Genomic DNA, 17,566 nt, shown 5'->3' on the forward strand with positions numbered 1-17,566 from the left:
CAGTGATTAAATGATTTACATTCTCTCTCTTTTAATAACTAATGTTTCTGAGCACATCTTTAAATACACCACACATTTCAATAGATGAAAATAATATTCTTGTGTTTGCATGTTTGACGTAATCTACAACCTCATTATTGATTTCCATATTAACCAACTTATTACAAAAGCAATTTTCTTAGCTTTTAAGGGCCTGAACATTTCTGTTTACATTTTTTTAATAAAATTTACTGCTTATTATATTATGGTGAGAGAATGTGGTCTGAGAACCTTAGAAATCATTGTTTCCAAATTCTCTAAAATGTTACTAAGGGCACATGTGCATACACACACGTGTGTGTGTGTGTGTGTGTGTGTGTGTGTGTGTGTACTTGATCTTTACCTAGTAATTGAGTCTGTTCCAGGATTCTAGGATACATTAGTCCACAGCTCAACTCTAAATGTACTGACTACTAGAAGTAAGAGTATATGCAAAAAAGAGAAGCTGCTTCTATTTTGACCAACGGGGAAGATATGTCCTAAACGGTAAATGATAACTGCCCAGTTATCTGCTCTTACTTCTTCATCCAAGAGGCAAGCTGAAGAAGAGTCAACATTGTCCTCTATCCTACTTACCAGCCAGCTGCGCTGTTCAGGTTCAAAGTGCATGTGCGAGCTACAACTGGGTTCTTCAAACCAGCGTCTTCAGCCCACAGATGGTTTCCCCCTCCCTCCTGGACTCCGCCATATGGTTGAGTGTTAGCTTTAATTTTCAGAGCATTCAAGCCTTTCAACTTTTTTGCCTTCATTCCCTTTAATACACTTTAAATTTCAACTAAAATATATGCATCTTAGCCCATTTTCTCTTGCTGTCTGAAGTCAATCTGCAGTTATTTTCTCCTGTGGCTCTTCTTGTCTGTGTGTTTCAGTCCCCCAGGACACATTTTGGGAGCCTCCAAGAGGCTGTGTTTTCTAAAAGACATTGAGTTTTCTGTGGGCATTTGCATGGGAAGCTGGCAAAGGTCATATTAGGGACAGTTTTTTGCTTGTGACATGTGTGGGTGACTTTTTTTAAAAGTCAAGTTACAGAACAAATACAGTAAGTCATGCAGATTTTATTCCTATACCTGCACTTCCAGATTCTCACAGCTAAGAGGAGTAATTACACAAATAAACAAAATATGTCTAGGGATTAGCACATGATCAGATACATTGCTTAGCCTTTAAATAATGCTTACACTTTCCCTTAGTAAAAGTCAGGACCCGGATGAAAAGAGCCAGTGCCAATGCTCAGTATTAGAGATGAGAACCAAGTGTTCACGGGAAGTCAAGCTCTGATTCTGCAGGGTTACCGAAAGATATCCCACACAAATCATTTTAATGATAGGTTACATGAAAACTTAAAAAGCAACTGGCAAAATATATGCCTGCTTAAATAGCCTTTATCTGGAATGTTAAACCAATCATACTTCTCATGTAAAATACTAAATTGCTATAGGTGGTATTATTTCCACTTGCTAAAATCTCACTCAAGTGATACTATCTGGAATATTTTTAACATAGAACAGTGTCTGAATAACTATTAATTAATGTACACATAACTCCTTAATAAAAATAAGACTATTTCACAATTGTATGCCTGTAATTTTCAACATTTAGTAGAGGACTGGGGATCATGCATTTTTTTAAATTAAGAGTAAAAATCTGCTCAAAGTCCCACAAGACAGCAGTACTTGATTCAGCCATAGCTCCTGGATGGCCCTGAACTTTCACATCTACAAAGGGTGATAGAAAATGGTTGGGGGGGGGGGGAGAAAAGAAAAGGTGAACTGGATCACACAATTCTATACCTGAATACAATTCACAAAATATAAGTCTCAAGATGATGTTGAAGCAAAACAATATGCTTAAATGTTTCTCTTTTGGTAACATTTTGTCTCTTACGCTCACTCTCAAGTACACAAAGCCTCCGTCAGCACCTGCCTCATAGAGTGGGTACCAGCTACTGGGCGGATAGAAGCACGGGTAAGACTTCGGGTCTGCCCACTAGCACTGAAATAGACACAAACACAAACAACTGCAAGACAAAGTTGCGTAAGATAAACAATACAATAGAAAAACCTTAAAGTCTCTGTGAAACTGTGGGAAAAGGAGAGAGAAATTCGATCAGAAGAGACCTGAGAAAATCAGCATTCAAATTAGGGCTGGAAGGGTGGGAGAACTGTAGAGGGCGCACAACTTCACACGACATTGTCAAGTATTCAATGCCTCTACCAAGACCATGAGGCAGGACAGCAAAGGACTCGGATGTGGCCAAGCGGTGGTGCTGGATTCGTGGCCAACCACTGTCCACCACACAGTTCGATCCCCTGGTCCTGCCCTTCCCTGGAAAGCACGCAGTTACTGTTGAGTCTGCTTCACTTAGTGATTCCCAGAAGACCAAATGCACAGTCGGCTTCCAACAAACAGGGTCAGCTTTATAGAAAACTATGTATATAGGAGAAGCTTTGCCCCTACTGGGAGAGCAATCCCAACAATAACCAGGCTTTCCTCTCCTTCAAAGACAAGCGATCACTCTGCTTACTTTCTATATAGGATAAAATGCCATACAGATCAAATGCTTTACAGATCAAATGACATCAAGCACGCGTGAGAGCTTTTCAAACCATAAAATTCCACATAAATGTCAGGTGCTGATATTACCATAATAATCCTGGGTGAAAAGAAACATAGTAAGAAGGGAAGTAGGGAGGTGCTTCTCATCTTCACCCTGAGCTCCCAATCCTGGGTCAAAGAGAGAAGAAATATCTTAATGACCTGATGTCTTTCCACGTCCCTACTACCCTCTCGAAGACTCCTACATATATTGAGAAGAGTAGGTGAGCTTTTGAGTCCTTGGAAAACTGGCAAATTTTGAAATAAGAGAGTGTTTCTCAAACTTAAATAATTCATATCGAACTTCATGATTTTTTCTAGAGCCTCATACAGCCTAAACATTTACTTAATTTTCTTTGCATTGACTTCTTTTTTAAAAAAAAATGCATTTGTTTAAAAGTGAAATTTTATATTCCCACCATAAATGGAAAAATAGTAGTACTGGTCATAAATATAAGGTAATCATATAGCATAAGCAATGAAAACCAAAAAAAATGTTCTAAAACTCTCGGGAGATAAGGTTGCTAGCGAAGGCTGTACAAATGAAGTCACATTCAGGGCGCGGGCCCAGATGACCCACAGAATCATGAGAAAGAATAAGTTGTTGCTCATTTACACACGAAGTTTTGGGGTAGTTTCGAAACCAAACTGAATCATTCAATGGCAGTTCTTCTTACACATTAACATGCATACAGATCATTCGGATGTTTTGTTAAAAGGCAAATTTTGACCCCAAAGGTCTGGGTAGGGCTTAAGATTCTGCAGTTCTTACCAGGAAAAGGGGCTACTCTTGCCACTAGCCTGTGGACTACATTTTGGGTTGCAACATGTTATAAAAGCATAATCTTTTTCTTTACCCCCTTGGGGTATTGTATCGTTCCCAAGGGCTGCCGTAAGGAAATACCACACACTGGGCGGCTTACATCGCATAAGCTCTGGAGGCCAGTAAGTCCAAGATCAAGGTGCTGGCAGGGTCGGTTTCCGCTAAGATCTCTCTCCTTGGCTTGTCAATGGGCACCTTCTCCCTGTAGCCTCACACGGCCTTCCCTCTGTGCTCGTCTGTGTCCTAATCTCCTCTTATAAAAACACCAGTCAAATTGGATTAGGGCTCACCCTGATGACCTTATTTAACTTTAATCATCTCATCAAGGGCCCTATCTCCAACTACAGTCACATTCTGAGATCTGGGAGTTCGTACTTCATCATATGAGTACTGGGGGCAGGAGAGGGCACAGAGTTCAACCATAACAGCTGTCTGGAAAAGCTGAAAGAGGAAATCATGGCATCTGAACAGGGACTTCGAAGATGACTTGAGGTTTGCAGCAGCCAAGACACTTGAGGCTTATTTAGGACACTGAGGGGACCCCGGGAGCTCCTCCTGGTCAACTTGGGATGTGCATACAATTTACAAACAGAATTGGGCAGAAAGTGACAGAACCCCAGCTCGTGCCCGCTACTTCATTGAGCACTGTGATTTCTTTAAAAGAGTGCTTCATTATTGGCAGATAGCAAACTCCATCCCCTCTCCGTGCTCCCCCACGAAATTCAATTCCCGATGTAAGGAGAGCGTGGCTTCTGCTCGTTAGGCGAGCATGCGACGGGTCTGCCCAATTGCAGTGTCTGTCCCTCGTCACCTGTGGCACTAAACCGATCCCCTGTCCCTGGAGGTATCCTGGACGCAGTCTGCATCTTTTCAGGCAAAGACTGCAGGTGCTGGAACATTCCCCCCACCGAAACCTACCGAAGCCACAGCACTGTCGGATCCAGGGAAGGAGACAAAAGGCATCTCCCGCCTGTGCTTTTCTCTCAGGCTGACAATAAATAATAATACACGGTATTGACGCAGCACCTTCCTCAGAGGAGCTCAAAGTGCTTTCCAGACATTACCTCACAACATCCCTGTGATCCTAACCTGAGAAGTGGCTCCTAAAAGTACGGCCCTACTCAATCACCGCAAGAAATCTAGAAACCAGTGGGTAATATATATTCTTTTAAGGACAAAAGTGGGACTACTTAAATACCACTAAGGGGCTTGCTTTATTTATTTACTTATTTACTTATTTACTTATTTATTTATTTATTTATTTATTTATTTATTTATTTATTTATCTTCCGAGTGCTTAGGTAGCACCGGGGACTGGACGACTCCGCACTCTTCGGGCATGGCACCTGCCGGCCGGGAGGAAGGAGATGAATGTGCTCCGTGGGCCTCACTCCTGTGGCCGCGCGCTCCGGAGAGCGACCCCACTGCCGGCACTTCCTACGCAGCCCGTTCGCAAGCCAGCTACAGAACCACGGTGGCCCCAGCAGCCGAGGCAACGGCGGGAATGAAAGGAGGTGATAGGCCGCGAAATCGCTGCTGCTGACGGCGCCGGCGCCGTGTCTCCTCTTTCCCTTACCCCTGTGCTCTGGGGCACACACACACACACACACACACACACACTCTCGCACGCTCGCACTGAGGTCAGAGGACAAGCCTTTCTCCTCCCGCTTCCGTTTCAAGTGTCTCTAGAGGTGAGGCTTGAAGGGTGCGTGAAGACTGCATAATTTCCCCAAGAGGCCAGCGCTACCCCCTCCAGGCCAGTCACGGAAAGGAGCCCCGGTTCCAGAGTCCCGCAAACCCAGGTTCAAATTCGGATTATTACTTACAAGTTGGGTGACTTTGGACAAGCAGTCTCACTCCTCGAAGGGGCCAGTTGCCACCTGTGAAATAGAAATAACAATGATGCCTACACCAGAGGCCTAGGAAGATACTACCTAAGACCACACATGTCGGAAAGCGAATGTCATCATCCGTGGCAGATCTTCCCTCTTCAATAAATATGCAATAAGCATACACAATAGTAATCACAATAATGACTATTTCCCATTTACCCCTGAAATTAGAAAGGATTGGAGGAGAAAGCAGTACAGGATTCTGAGAGAATGTGGGAGCCCTTGCCCTTTGAACTTTCTACCCCCATATCCCAAAATAAGGAGTGTCACTCAGGCCCACAGCCTTCATGATGTCAAAGGGAATCTTATGGGGTTTTGTTCAGTTTTGTGACATGTTGCAAAAAGCCAGTACCCACCCACTGCAGTTTGACACAAAGTAGTGCTCTCTGGCTTGGGGTTTGGAGAATTAAAAATAATAAGTGCAATTTTAGGCAAGATTTTAGTTTAAAATAAGACTATGTAGAAAAACAGCTGAACTCTCCATGTCCGTTTAAAATAAGAACCCCCTCTTAGCTACTGATTCTGATCAATTGAGAACTTGACTTCCATTTACTCTAATAGGTGGAGCTAGATATTTTTTTTATTCCAGGGTCATACTTATTCTAAATAATGGGAAGTGGCCTGCGTGATGATACATAGCTGAGTTAGAAACTATTATTTCCTCTGTCTTGAAAACCCTTGATGGTATTTACATTCTAAATTAAACTGAACACTGCATATTGATTTTAATATGTTAAGATGAAATTCAATTTCATGACGCCTGCTAACATCACAGAGCATGTAGGATCAATGTGTCGGCTGATTTCCTGCTTACTACCAATATCTCCCCGAGGGTTTGATACAAGATTTACAAGAATATTGTTTCTGAAGATGGGTGCATAAATATACTATCAAATCAGCTACGGTGCGTTGCACATTAGGCGGCGAATGATTTGTTGGCAGTGTTTTAATCAGCCTAGCATAAATGCTGACACATCCTTTGGAGAGCTCCCTGTAGCCAGTGCACCTAGTGAAGCTCGGTGCCTTTCCCGAGGAGCAGAGCTGGCAGAAGAGGTCTCCCTGTGACTGCTCTTAGAACTCACCCTCTCCCGAAAGAAGAAAGTGCATTTCAGCTAAGGCAGAGCTATGGGTGTGCAGGAGGCCACTGCTGAGATGGCAGCAGGCCCAATGGCCACTTAGGTACCAGGAAGTATGTGCGCGCATGCGCGTTGATCAAGCTCCATAAAGCCTTCCTTTGACGACCAGAGAGGCGCTCTAACGCAGTAGATGAGAGCATGGGCATTGAGTCGACCAGCACTAGGATCAAGTCCACAGTACATCATTTACCAGATGGGTGATCTCAGGCAAATTACTTAACCTGTCTGTGACTTGATGTCCTCCTCTGAAAAATGGGAGGAAGAGTCATCAGTGCCACACAGGGTCATGAAGATTTAATGGGACAATATACATAAAACCCTCCCCACAGTACTTGGCACTGAGGAAGAGCTCAATAAATGGCAGCTATTATTATTAGATAAAACTCAGTCATTCAAAAAATTTTTATTGAATTCTCATTATGAACAAGGCACTATATAGACACTTTAAGAAATGCAAAGATAAACCTACCCTGGAAAGGCTTACCTTCTAATTGGGTAGATGATGACATAAATAACTATAACTGACAATGCAACACAGTCAATTCCCAAAGATAGGTATAAAGAGCTATGGGAGTTCACAAGGTAAGTAGATTACTTCCTGCTGGGAAGATCGGGGGAGCCCTCTTGAAAAGGATGCCATTGGGTTTTGAGTCTGGAAAAATGAATGGAATTCTAGTATGCAGAAAGTTCAGCTGCAAGGAATAAAGATATGGAAGCAAAAATCTGAGACAAAGAGATGTCCAGCAGTTCTGGTTGGCTAGAGGTCTATGTGGCGATCTGATGGAAATGAGGTTTAGAAAATAGATTGGAGAAAAACAACAGAGCCCTGAAGGCCAAGCTCAAGAGTTTGGTCTATATTGGATGTGAAATGGAGAGTTTTTGAATTGCTCTGCTGAGGAATAAGCTGATCAGAGGTCTGCAGCATGAAAAGCAAGCTGGCAGCTAACACTCATTCAGCACATGCCTGGCACTGTCTGAAATGCTTTACATGCATAGACCCATTCGGTCTCCATGAAATCCTATGAGGTAAGTACTAGTGTTGCTGCCATTTTACATGTGAGGAATCCAAGACACAGAAACATTCAATCGACTGCCCAAGATGACTGCCCATAATGAGAACTCAGGAAGCGCCAGCGGCAGGAATGAATGCAGGTAAGTGGGTTGCAGCTCCTGTGCCCTTGGCCACTAACCCAACGGTCTGCTGCTCCAGGAGAGGGGGCAGTAGTGTGAGGAGGCCCAGGGAGGAGGCCATCATCAGAAGACAGCTGAGACAGAGAAGAGCCTGGAAGCAGTTAAAGCAGAATCATGGGACAGAGAGACAACTCCAAGGACTTTAACAAGGGTAAAACAGATAGGACTCAGGAATGAGTTTCATTTCATGTAGTGAGAAAATGAGAAAGAGGATTCAGATGTCCCCAAATTTGCCTCTGGAAGGCAGACACTCAGGGCATTCCTGGACGAAGGCAGCACAGCACAGAGTAATGCAAAAACACGGGCTCCAGGTGACCTTGTGCAATCTGTTCACTTATCTGGTGAAGGCAAAGGTTTGTAAGGATTCACTGAGATACATAATGCTTCTAGAAGTGGCTGGTACCTAGGAGGCATTCAATAAATATTCATTTCCTTCCCTGCTGAAATGATCAGTGAGCATGGAGGAGAGGACAGGATGGAGGAGGACAATGCTACCAGAGGTTTAACTGTCTTCCTCTGGCCAGAGCTGCTCTGTCTTTGAAATCCCACAGGGGACTTGGAGGGAAAGCAAGGGTTCAGAAGCAGGAGTTGGCCTGAGGATCTCCATCTGCATGGAGATGGTGGATAGAGAGGGAGAGAGAAAGGAAAACGGTGGAGAGAAAGGGACGCTTCTATGGCTCTATCGTGGGGCTGACATTCTGATATCAGGGCTCATGGCAAAGGTACATAAAATAAGAGGGTGACGCCCATGTGCAAATTTCTTTTATAAACAACCAGCCAACACTTGGGAGATGTCCTTGGCCGCACACCCACAATTGTGACCTTGTAACTAATGTGGAATATAAACTTAAAATACTGAAAAGGACCAATGGATTTTAAAGCCACTTGAGAGCCCCTCTGAAGCCTCATGCCATAAGGAAGTCCATCCTTAATAGACTTCACAGCTGAACCAGTTGGCCATTTTAATTACTAAGTTCAGGAGGCTGAAACAGGAACCCAGGAGAAGGGTCACAGAATTGATGAGACTAGATCAATTCTATAGTCAGATTCCCAGGACAATGAGACAACCGGTAAAAGAATTGAACCCACCACCTATTCCATGGACTGCTGAATTAGCTGATCTATGGAGAAGAGAAAAATAGAAGAGATTATGAACTTTATGAAAAAGGAAAAAGAGGGGAGACACTCACTTAAAGAGAAGCTGGATAAAGCTGAAGGGCAATCCTCTACTTAAGTGAATAAAATGCTCCAACCTCAGAACACCTCAGAAAGACACCTCAGAAACATCAGGCAAGGCTTGTTGAGTTATCCGAATGCCTCAGAGAAACTAACCAGAATTTTTTTTTTCAATGCCTAAAACAGTGGGCCTACGCTGCCGTCAGATTACAGAGCAACAGAGACGACGTGTAGCAGCTGTCCCAGACTTCTCTGGCGGGAGACTCCCCCTAAATGTCCCCACCACACGTCACTCTAGGACCCACACCACTTTATTCTCAATGGTTTCCTTTTGACCAAACTGGACTCCATGCCTTGTCCTTAGATCTGAAACTCTTGTGATTTGAACCAGCCACCACAGACCTCACAGCTGAGTGTCTTCAGCTGACGGTCTGAGCTCACCACCATGTGAGGGTGTTGGGATCATTCTACAGGAGAAGTTCTCAAAGTCTGGCCCGGAGAGACCAAGTCCCTGAGACACATTCTTGGGACCCACAAAAGACCTCTCTCTTCCAACTACGTATTCCTCTCAAGCTGGATTTTCTTTATATGCTTCAACTGAAAGGACATAGAGCAACATACCGAATGCAGAGGGAGGTATGAAAATCCAACGGTCATTTACAAAGCCAGACATTTTAAAAGATTTGTAAAAGTGCAAAACCCTATTCTTCACAAATTTTTGTTTTGGAAAATATAATTATTTTTCCCAAAGAAATGTTATTGATATTAACATTTTATGGGTTGATCATGTTATTTTTAAATGAATTAAAATATTTTAAAAGTTCTTGGCTTTCATTGGTAACGTGGTTAATACCAATAGATATAATCCACCCAAAAAGGAAAGAAACTCTTTGGGGCTCTCAATAATTTTTGAGAATGTAAAAAGAACCTTAATAGTTTGAGAACTGCTATTCGAAATGGATGTTGCCTGTTCTGTTTCCTACATTGGCTGAGATGTCATCTGGTCTAAGAGGATAAGATTCTTCAGACACAGATATTAGAGAAAAGGGCTGTCAGGGGATTGTGGGGAGATCTTCATTCTGGTAATACAGCTAACAAGTCAGCCGTTTTGTGACAAATAAATACAATGCCATTTTCCCATACTCTTTAGAACTTTTTTAAAGAAATAAAAATATAACTGCAATTCACAAAAACTGCCATGAATCTCAACTTCTAACCACTAGTGGAATTACTTTCAGACACCCAGTTAGCTACAGGCGCCAGTCCTAGCCAATCGACATTGTTTCTGGGTAAGTGGCTAACCTACGAGTGTGAGCTACCAGTCTAACATTTTATTGCTTCTTGCGCAATGATATCCAAGGTATCTGTTCTTGAGCCCCAGCCCAGATTTCCTGATGCAAAATCCCCCAGTGCGAATCCAGGAAGCCTACATTTTTAATAAGGACCCCAAGTGATATGTGCAGCTAGGTTTGGGAACTAACAGTATTTCTCCTGACTCAGTGCTCTCGAATTGAGCCATCCTAATTCATTTCTTTCTTTTCTTGCAGGGCACTAACTTTTACAAAGTTTTCATGACTCATACACACTCTCACTTCCAGTTTTCCATTCTTACTTTTTCACTTAAACTTCGAAGATAATTTAATACATTAGAAACAATTGTTATGCCCCAGCCATTACCAATTTTCCATTGGATTCCACCTCTCCCTGTGAAAGATGATCTTTGCATTTTATTTACAAAGGGGTCGGATAACTTCGCCACATAGAAACCCAAGTTAAACATGGTTAAGCGGGTAAGTAACAAAATATGATCTACAATAGGGTAGTCAAGGTTATCAGTCCTTGGTAACAACTGAAAGAAAGAGAAAAAAAGAGGGGGGAGGGAGGGAGAGAGAGAGAAAGAAAGAGAGAGAGGAAGGAAGGAAGGAAAGAAAGAAGGGAGGGAGGGAAGGAAGGATGGAAAGAAGGAAGGAAGGAAGGAAGGAAGGAAGGAAGGAAGGGAGGGAGGAAGGAAGGGCCAAGGAAGGGAAGTAGGAAGGGAGGGAGGGAGACGAAGCTGCAGCTCTACCAGAGCTGGAAGCAGGAACAAGCACAGGCCATTGAATATTGCCTTTAAATTCTTTCCCAGGGGATCCCTGGTGGTTTTGTCCTGGGATCTTCAGCTCTGGTTTTTAAGCAATAGTTCCTTTGGGGAGGAAGAAGGAGATGGACTCACGTTATTAGACCTAGGATGTGAACTCTCAAGAAGAAACACTGCCTCCCTTGGACTGGGACTCACAAGGGACATTAGCCTGAATACTATACGGACGTTTGCTTCTGTGTCTGTTTCGTTTTTATTTTCCTTAGTATACACGTCATTATGGGAGAAAGAGAGGAGAGCAAAGCCAAGCAAGCCTCCATCAATGTGCTGGGAGCCGAGTTATCTTCAAATGCCTGGGTACAGTGGTGGTAAAAAAGGCCTTTGATTTGTTTTAAATTATTTATACTTCGCTCATTTTTTAAGTAGGCATCTAATTTATAATAGAAACAGAGACTCGAGGAGGAGACCATCCATTCGGCTGTCCACGTCAGCGCGGGGCTGCTTCCTGCGGAACGTTCTGGAGTGCTGGGGCTCGCAGACACTCTGTCTAAGTCTGCTTGCAGGAGCCTAATGCACGGGCGGTGCTCGATCACGGCGCGGAACAGGAAAGCAGCCACAGCACCACTCGCACAAGGGGGCAGAATCCCAGGGACAGGGCTTTCCTGCTCACTCTGGAAGACAGCCTCACATTCCTATTGACGTGCTCTGGAAAAGTATTTCCCGAGCCCCTTTCTCACGCCCCCGCCTCGTTCCCCATGATGCCATTACCAAGTTAGGGCTTTCGGTTGTCATTGATGGAGAGGTGGGCATGGCACGCTTCTAAGTGCTCCTGGAAAGTGCTGACTTGGCAACCGTAGAGCCCGAGGGTTTGATATATCCCCCCAGGGGCAGAGCCTAAGCAATGGTAGCAGGAGTTTTCCACATTGCCTTGCCAACGGATTTCAAACTTGCTTGGTAAAGCTTAATTCTGGACTTGGAGTCTGAGAGCCTGGAGAGGTGATACCGGCCTGGAAGGTGTGATAGTACAGCTAGCCAAGCCCATATTAATTTCTCAGCAGCCGGAGAACAGCCAAATGATTATCTTGACTGCTTAATGCTTTCCTATAACCGTTCCTAGAGATGCGCTACTGACTGCTTTCACGCATTTGGTTTTGATAATACCATCAGGTTAAGGTTTGACACTGTAACTCTTTAAATTAGATCTAAAATTTATGCAGATACATTATATCGGTGGAGATGCCTTTAACAATAAACCAAAATAACCTACAAAAAAATTCTCTAAGACCTATCCCTCCTCCCTTTTCACCTTCCACATCCCTGAGGGAGAATGGAGAAGAGTGACCAAGGTCTATTCAAAATTTATTTATAAGAGAAAAAAAATCTTTGAGACAAAGAAGCGAATGTGATAGAATTGTGGCTAACCGTGGTCGAAATCCCTTGGAAACTGCCTTTTAGGAAATTCTGATTCTTCAGTTTTATTCCAAGCTCTGTACAACTTAAAACAAGCTTCCTGCTAGGAATAATAATATTAAATTAAAAGTATAAACAATTATTAGAAATATATAGGTTTAGGAACCATTAAATTTGTTCCTTAAGCAGGTTTATTACTTTTCTGCATACTTGCATGAAAATTTTTCTTCTACCAATTTGACATAAAATAGCCAGGATCAGATTTATTCATCTTATCAATACCATTATTTTGTACTGTCAGGTATTTAGAATATTATTTGGGAAGCAGGTATAGTTCCTCAAAAAGCAGACTCTCCCTTCCCCCCTCCTACCAACTCACCAATGTTGAGCAATTATTTTGTTTGTTGAAAAATAAGCTTAGTCTTATATCAAAGGCCCTGCTGTACCTAGAGTGATTTAGAATTCAAATGTGGCTAATTTATAAAACAACCACATATCACTGTTCACAGCAGGAATCAGGTAGTTAAAACAAACTCCACTCAGAACACAGCTCCTCTCTTTTCCTCGGCCTTTTGCTTTCAGAAAAATCTCTAATGAATACTGAAGAACATTTCCTTTCTTCCAGCCTTCACGGGAACAGGGTATCATATTTTGGTTTCGTGTCCAACTCCCCCAGAGCTGGCCAGGACCCAGCCGCCGGCATCTAACGGGTTGGTTGAGAGGGTTCTTAGCGACTGACAAGGGGTACAGTTTACCAGTGCTCTAGGCTTTTCACCCAGTAAACCTACGCGAATAGCAAACCAGGCCCAGGAGACCTTGACTGGAAAGCAAAGGCAGGAGAGAGAAACAATGTGCACAATATAACCTGGTGTAGGGTGTTTGTCTCATGAGTCAAAGCGGAGCTTGCAATGCGTGCTAAACAAAACGGGAGCACAGTGCATGTTCAAAGACAAAAAAGGAAACTGGGAGTTTTTCGAAAAGAATTTTAACAGAGATTCCTAGCCAGAGGGACTGATGGGGAAGAAGAGGACGGAGAAGCAAAGAGGGTGGGAGGAAGAGCTGGCGGGAGGTCAGTGGACATGACTGGGATTTAGCCATGTCACTCACGTAGCTCTGGGACTTGAGTGAGTCACAGTTTCCAGAACTCTAGACGCTTGCCTAGAAACCAGGGGTAATGACACCTGCTTAATGAGGTCACAGGGAGCAAGGAAGAAAATCTATGAATGTGTTTGGTTAAACAAACAAAACCCCCCCCCACACATGAATTGTCATCATCATCATCCTCTTTCCGTTCGTCTTCTTATAGTTTTACCTTTTTTTCTTGGTTCTTTCTTCTCAGGGTTGTTGTTTCAGTTTTGGTTTCCTATCCAGAGTCCTATGCCTGCCTTGATAACTGTTGCATTCTTTCCTCAACTGGCCCCTGAGTTACACGTTTCTCCTTGAATCTGTCACCCATCTGTGCCAGACACGTGACCTCTCGATTCTGAAACTAGTTCAAACACACAATTCCATTTTACTGAACTTGCTAAGAAATTGCTTGCTATGTTCATATTCACTCCTACACACAAGTTTGGAGCCTAGCATTTCCCTAAATAAGAAAGAGGACGAGAAGGAGGCAGATAAGGATGAGAAGGAAAGAAAAGGAGAAATCAGTGTTCGCAGTCTTGTGCCCTAGACCTTAATGTTCTTTGAATGAATGAGATGACCGATCATGAAGAATGATCCACCCAAATGAACCTGGGGAGATAGCGCCATCAGCCTCAAAAAGCACAGGAACCAGGGCAACACCCCGGTGAGGAACACACAGCCTCCTGTGGATGCTGGTGTCAGAATTATTACGTTCTAAACATCTTTTCTTATGTATCACTCAATCCAACATAAAAATCCCTAAAGCACGGAGCAGGGTCTGGTTGGGACTTACACTCGCGGGGCACGAGGACACCGTGATTTACATTTCCACCAGAACCACAAAGAATGGGGTGGTTGGAAAACCGTAATGGATAATTACGTGCTGTTACCAAGAGAGGAAGAAAGATAAAGAGAGCATATTTGGGGGAACAGATACTGAGCTGCCCAAACCCACAAATTTCCATTTTGCCACACAGAAGACTTCCACCTCGGAACTCAATTTGGTGGTCTCCGTTTCCTTCAAAAAATACTAATCAATGTATTTTCCACTTCACTCTAATTACAATCAAATATATCGAGGGGTGCCTGGGTGGCTCAGCTGGTTACGCATCCGATTCAGGATCTCAGCTCAGGTCTTGATCTCAGGGTCATGAGCTCAGGCCCTGCACTGGTCTCCGTGCTGGGTGTGGAGCCTAAATACACACACACACACACACACACACACACAAAGAGTAGGGCTCATCTACCTTGTTCTGACTTTTGCCTAAAATTGCAGAAGATTTTTGGCAGCCCTGTCACATTATTCATTCATATAAGTGCAAAGTCCACTGAAGCCCCTAAGTCTTTTTCATGTGAAGTGTCCTTAAACCAGGTCTTGCTAGCATCCTTATATGTGTGCAACTGATTTTTTAACTTAAATGTGGCATTTTGCATTTATCGCTATTAAGTGACATCATTAGTTTCATTCCACCTGGACTTTTTCAAAATCCTAATCCTGTCATCCAATAATCCGCCGCCCCTCCAAGGGTGGTTTATACACCATCACGTGGTTTATGAGCTTCTCTATAGGGAGGTGACATATAGGGGCATGAGGGGAGGCAGACAGCCTTGGTTTGCATCCACACTTCGCTGATTACTAGTTCTGCAGACTTGGGCAAGTTTCTCAATCCTTCTGTGTCTCAGTTTTCCCATCTATAAATTAAGGGTAATATTGCCTGCCTTGTAAGATTTTTTTAAAGGAGATTAAATGAGTTAATTCATGTAAAAAGCAAAGCACGTAATTCATACTCAGTAATTCTTAGCTAATATAAGATTGTCTGTGTACATCTATGCCAGTGATGAAGATGGATAGATTAGAATCCTGGCAGAGCCTTCCTTCCATATGGAATATTCTCTGCATATCACTGAAATTTATTGACGTATCATCCTCTGCTTTGTCAACCTAAATCTAGAAACAGCATTAATATTTAGCCATGTTTCCCCCACGTCATTTTTATAGGATCTTGGTCTGCTTACCCACTTTCAGTGTGCAGAGCAGAGTCTCCAAAGGCTGTCGTAGACACAATGACAAGTCTTGGCTTCCAGTCCCTGCTCTTCAGGTCTTAGCTGAGTGAATATAGGCCAGTCATCTAACTTCTCTGGATCTCATTCGACTCATCTGAAAAAAAGAAAAAAAGAGAGAGAGAAAAGAAAAGAAATAGTTGGATCAGATTTGATTTTCTTTAAAACCCAAGTTACTATTAAAATCCATTGTAAAACTCCTTTGTGTCTAAATCCAGCCCATAATACTCTCAGATTCCCATGGCTGTGGATCCCTGAGCCATACCGGCTCTCTGGGCTTCTGTGGGTATTTGCCATCATCTGTTACATGTTTGGGCCACTGGGCCCCATCCTGCCATTGTGACTGTCAGTGAAGAATTCGTACAATCCCCGCAGCACTTTGAATAGTTAGGGGTACAAGGGTGTGTGTGAACCCCTCAAATGGGATTCAGATTCCTAAACCCTGTTCCAGATTTGCTGACTCAGTATTTCTGGGGATGGGGCCTAGAACTGGGTAATTTAATAAGCTCCCAGGTGATTCACACCAAAGTTCGATACCGACCGGCGGACACGAGGCTACACCCCGCAGGGAACTCGCAAGTGTTCCTTGGACGGAGTCATCCTCCGCAGATAAAGAGGAAGCTGCCAGATACGATGGGGGGGCCTCCACGCCGGCTCCCTGACTCTGCGTCTGCTTGCTCAGAGCCACACGAAGGGGCTAACGCGAGAGCATCATTCCCCACGCAGACGCTGCTTCTGGGATTCGTTCAGCAGAGGCCCTCAAACCGCACAATCTGCTCTTAGAGACGAGCGCTGGAAAACACTTTCCCAAATAGTCAGAGATGAACTCCCCCACCAGGGGTTTCCTAAGTCACTTCTGCTTTAGAAAATAGATTCTCTTTTCCCTCTGGCTCGGGAGGATACATTAGAGACTGCAGCTAAAGTGCGGCCGTTCTTCCAAAACCTCAGCCAAACCACTCCGAGGGCACCACACAACACTGAGTCACCGCCAGGCGGTGCGGGAAAGCGGGCACCCCCGGGGGAGGGCGAGGGGGGTGAAGGAGAGGCCCCTCCCGAGAGAGAGCTGGTAGTCCGGACGAAGCACCGGACGACTCCGCAATGGCTTAGTCAAAAGCCATGAGTTCTAAACCCCTCCTGCTTGTCAAAACCCTCACTTCCCCAACTTGGATGATCTGTACCGTTTTATAAATAACACTTGAGTATCATGAAAGGATGCGAAGTGAGCTCATTTTTCTCTTTCCAGTGCTACGAATGCTCAGTGCTACCGTAGTTTTTTGCCTGTTCCGCAGAGAGATGTCATATTTTCAGAACTGACAAAAGGACATTTCCATTATACTAGATTCCATTAAGAAACTAGCTTAGTGACATTTGGTGAACCTCTTCAAGGGGGGGGGAGGACAGAATATTTATTTGTTCCCTCTTAATTCAGTCCTCTCCATCTGTTTATTAACAGAAGGTTAATAAATCTGGCCAGGGGGCAGTGAAAGAAACCTGAACACAGGACACTGTCCTTTCATTTTTTAAAAAATCATACTGATTAATCTTTACCAAAATCCCCAAGTTCTTGAGTGCCTTTTCTCAAGGCAAACTGCTCTCCACTCAAACTCTGTTTCTTTGCCAACATGCAGTCATGCCACCAAAGGCAGTTGGGCGAGGGAGATTTTGTTAAGGGTATTTGCATAATGGAACTTTGTCTCTATTTTTTTGATTGGTGTAGACAATTAAAATCATTGGTGGGATTGCCCAGGCTTAATTATTAATTAAGTTTTTAGGAAAAATATTTCATTTTATTGCTTTCAAGTAGATGCAATAGCTATATTTAACACTTAGATGGACTTTAATGAATAGATGTTAGGTTTTCATCATGTCTCCTCTTCTAAAAGCTGTCTGTATTCTTAAAAGGGTTTTAAATGGTACTCTCTGCTTCTATTTATACAATTTTCTTATCAAACACTTCATTCATTGTTAATATAAAGATAAATTTAACCCCAGGTGTGATCATCATAACGTCCAAATAATTGGAAGAAACTTTCAAGAG

This window comes from Ursus arctos, unplaced genomic scaffold, assembly GCF_023065955.2.
Source record: "Ursus arctos isolate Adak ecotype North America unplaced genomic scaffold, UrsArc2.0 scaffold_10, whole genome shotgun sequence".
Taxonomy (NCBI): Eukaryota; Metazoa; Chordata; class Mammalia; order Carnivora; family Ursidae; genus Ursus; species Ursus arctos.